Consider the following 4,679-nt stretch of genomic DNA (forward strand, 5'->3'; position numbering starts at 1 on the left):
ACTGGGGAATGTTGCTCTCAGTGTAGCTCTGGATCATTTAATATATAAGATTAGGCAAACACTAAAGTTTGTTTGTGACCTTGATCTTAGAAAAGTTGGACAGAAAAAGATGAAAGATGGAGGCCCAAGAGAAACTTTGCAGCAGGGCTCTGTGTGCACACTCAGCCCCATGCAACACACTCACCCCCCCTACCAGTGAGATGGGGGAGAGAACCAGAAGAGTAAAAGTGAAAAGACTCATGAATTGAGTTAAAGACAGTTTAACAGGGAAGGCAAAAGCCACACACATAAGCAAAGCAAAGCAAGGAATTCATTGATCACTTCCCATGTTCAGGCAGGTGTTCAGTTATCTCTAGGAAAGCATGTATGACTCGGGAAGACAGATGCCATGACCCTGAATGTCCCCCCTTCCTCCTTCTTCCCCCAGCTTTATATGCTGAGCATGACACCATATGGTATGGAATATCCCTTTGGTCAGTTGGGGCCAGCTGTCCTGGCTGTATTCAATCCCAGCTCCTCGTATACCCGCAGCCTCTTGCTGGCAGGGCAGTACGAGAAGCAGAAAAGGCCTCGCTGTGCAAGCACTGCTCAGCAATAGCAAAATATCCCTGTGTTATCAAGCCTGTGTTCAGCAGAAATCCAAAACACAAACCCATATTAACTACTGTGAAAAAATTTAACTCTATCCCAGCCAAAACCAGGACACCTCATTACTACAAATCCCGGGAGATCTCACCAGGTATTTTCTAAAATGCCTGGTGGAGTCAGCTATATAACTTAAACTTTTGAAGGAAAATAGATATTGATAAAATTGATGTCAACTAAAATATCCCTGACAATAGGGGGAAATTACTGCATAGCTGTACCCTGCAGGGCACAGTAACTAGGCAGAGCACTACAGCTTGCCTTGCAGAAGGAGCAGCAGTCTGCAGCTGCTGTCAGCAGAGGGATTGACTTTCCCTGCCAGTGGCTCATTGAAATTGATACAGCTCACACTTCACCTCCGAGCTGCACTGTGAATCTCTGAACTCCTGCTAAATAAGCAGACCATAGCTTCAGAGGTAGCAGTTACTAATATGGGGAAACCCACCATTGACTGACTTGTAAAAATAATTTGGGCTGAAAAAAGTAATCCCACTCTGATATCATTTGGGTTATAAATTGTATTTAGCCAAGCATATGGTTATTTTGCTAGATTAGAGATAAGATTTATTTTGAAAATGTGAAGGTTTGTACATGAGGATATTACCAGATCCAAATTCCAAGTCCATTCCTCTTAACAGTACTGCTCATTTGGGGATACACTGTGCTTCCTGTTTCTAAGTCCACAGGAACACAAATTGTGCTGTCAGAAAGTGAAAAGAACCTGTTCTTTGAGCCCAAGTTTATTCTGAGACCCCCCTCACATACTAAACCTTTTATTCTGACACAATATCCATTACAAAAGGTGTGTGTCCTATAGGGACCCAGCAATAAAATAAAAGCCTTGTATTTGTTCCCCCCTCCATTCCATACACTCTCACTCCCAGAATGTCCTGAGACTTGATTTCCTTAAGGATTACTTTTCAAGCTTTCCTCCTCATAGGAAGGCTAATGAAACTCCTTAATTCCTGGAGAGGTTAGTGGAAGCTAAGCAGGGACCCAGAACTGACATATATTCCTCCAAGTGTGGCCTCACCACTGCTGAGTAGGGGAAAGATCACTGCCCTACCTAACAGCAGCATTCCTCCATCCTAGTTCAGGATAACAGTAGTCACCCTTGTGGCATGGACACATTGCTGGCTCGTGATGAACCTCATGCCCAGCAGGACACTGAGGTCCTTCTATCCAAAAGTGCTTCCCACCTGGGTGGCCCCAGCAGGTACAGATGCTTCTTGTTACAGAATCACAGAATGTTCTGAGTTGGAAGGGATCATTGAGCCCAGCTCTTAAGTGAATGGCCCATACAGGCAGTGAACCCACAACCTTGGTGTTATTAGCATCATGCTCTCACCAGCTGAGCTAATCTCAAGGGCCTGGTGCCTGGGGTTGTTCTTCCCACGGTACAGGACTTTGCAATTTTCTTTTTTGAGCTTCATGAGGTTCCTGTCATAAGAAACATTGAAATAAAATAAATTTCTTATAAATAAGAAACAATTTAGATAACAAAATATTACAGTTGAAGGATGTTTTTGTATTTCTGTCTTGCTTGAACAGAGCACCTGTGCCTAAGTCATTCCTGATAGACATTTATCTTGGTTTTAATAAGCTCCAGTAATGAAAACTTGGCAATTTCTCCCAGGCACTTCTTCACCCAGGGAAGGTTTTTCCTGATGTCTACCCTGAAATTTTCCTTGCTCTTATCATTTCTTTTCCTTCATGATGGTTTTTGAAAATCATCAGGTTGCCCCTCTCCCCTACCAGTCTTCCCTTTACTAAACAACCCCACTTTATTACATATTTTTGATTTTGGATCTTTGATTATTCTTGTTGTTACACTCTCCAATTTTTTTGTATCCCTCTTAAATGTGATGACCAGCTGTAAAACCAGATTTGTGGCCTCAGTTGTGGTCTGGGCTTTTGGTGATGATGGCTCCTACTGAAATTTCACACCCCAGCCCCCTCCCCCTCCAAAACAAACCCACAAAGGAAACTGAAATATCTTGACCTGAACAGCCATGCAAAAGACTCTGTGCTTACCAACTTCATTTAACTTTAAAACTAGCACTGCAAAAGACAGGGACCTGGGCTTTGATTTAGAATAGAAAATTTCAAGTTTTCTTCCTACATCTCTGAAATATGCCTCAGTTGTGGTGGTGCATTCCTCCTCCTTTCCAGGCTGCTCTGTGACCTTAGGAATTCTCATTAGGCCTCGGTCTTGATTAATGACTCTTGGGCAGTTAAGCTCCCCCTGAGCCTATCAGAAACACTGTCTGTTCCCAGAACTTCTGTTGCCTTAGAAACTTCTGTTTTGTAACAGATAGCCTTGGAACATGATTTTGTCTGAATCATAGCTCAAGTGGAACAGTATTAGTGTTACTGAGGAAAGTTCAGTAATTACCATCTTGGATAGTAATTGCAGCCAGGACGGAGATTGACAGATAATTACAGCCAAACCTTTTGTCACCCTATAAACTGCAGTCCTGAGTGAGGCCCTTTGAGTTTCCCTAGGCTGCAGCATCTCCCTCTGAGTGGGATGCTTCTCAGAGCTTGCCAACTCTCAAGTTCAAGATGATTGGGGAATCATTGCTGAAAGCTGATGATGGAGCCTTGTTAACAGAGCCTGGACTAGTAATACCCATCCCCAACTCTTTTATTATTTGAGGTATTTCACCAAACTTGAGGAGAATTTTTAACAGGTACCTTTGTACATAATTGTTGTGTGTGTGTGTATGAATGGAGGTAAATACCTTATAGCAAGTTTAGTGTGAATGTTGCCATCTCCAATTTGTAGTTAAGCTACTGCTGTGATTATTGTAATTCCTATTGAATCATTCATTGTTAGTGAATTACTAAGGGTTGATAAACCCTTTATAGATAAGCTGTTGACCAAGTCTGAGGTGAAGTTTGGACTCAACCACACCTAGGCTCCATCAGGAGTTTAGAAAGTAAGGGGTCAACTCTGAGCCTTGTGTCTCAGTGGGAGGATCTCCCTTACCCTCTTGCCCTTTTGTGACCCTGGTCTCCATGTAAATTGATCCTAACAAAATTTTCCTTTGTGTACTTCATTTATATAGTAAGTATAGAGTGAAACTTGCCACCAAGTTTTAAGTCATGCTTTTACAAATTTATATTACACTTGATTTTGCTAATACCTTTGATAGTATTCTTTAAGTAACCTAAACCACTCATTCACATCAGCTAACTGTGATTTCAAGCTGGGTCTATGTAATGCCATTTCTTTGCAGTCCACTGCAGGGAACTTTGTAAGTACACTGCCTAACAGCAGAGGTGGGCATCCATTTAAAATTTGCTCATTTTGACTACCTCTGTACTCAGCAGAAAGAGGGAGGACTCCTGGAGGGTGATTCATCTTGGGATAGTGTAAGTATCAAAAATACACTGGCAATCTTTTGCTCTCTGAGACCATTCTCCCTCTGCAGTAAACAATGAGGCAGCCAAGTAAATTAGCTTAAATTAGACTTGGCCTTTAGATGGTTAAATTGGCTGAGTGAACGTAATTAGCAACAACATTCTGTTGTGGAACTTCTCGTTACTAATGCAAAAAAAAAAATTCATGCAAAAGGTGACCTCATGAAATATTATCCTGCTGACTGCTTTGTCAGTATAACTGAACAAAAATGCTTGTTAAAACAAAATAGACATGGCTGTGGGCTATCTACTCAATAAACTGTACACACACGTTGCAGCTGGTGACCTGTGGTGAATCTGCTGAAAATGCCAAGGGTCAAATTGCTGCAGTACAAGCAAACTGAGTGGTAGGAATTGGCGAGTTTACAGAGATTAAAACAGCACATTGAAAAATATTTGCCTCAATCAGGTATCTGCAACACAGACTCATAAAGGTGCAATTTCTCCCAGTTTACATAGTCATCACCAGTGTTTTATACAACACATAATCCATGGATTTGATTGTTCAGTAAGGACTGAGTTTAAGAGTCCAGCAGGTTTCAGCAATAAGTGCACATCAGTTGTTATGGTCCCTATTTTGAGTTGGATTGTTTGGACATGTTGTCCAT

The sequence above is a fragment of the Corvus moneduloides genome, chromosome 3 (genome assembly GCF_009650955.1).
Source record: "Corvus moneduloides isolate bCorMon1 chromosome 3, bCorMon1.pri, whole genome shotgun sequence".
NCBI lineage: Eukaryota > Metazoa > Chordata > Aves > Passeriformes > Corvidae > Corvus > Corvus moneduloides.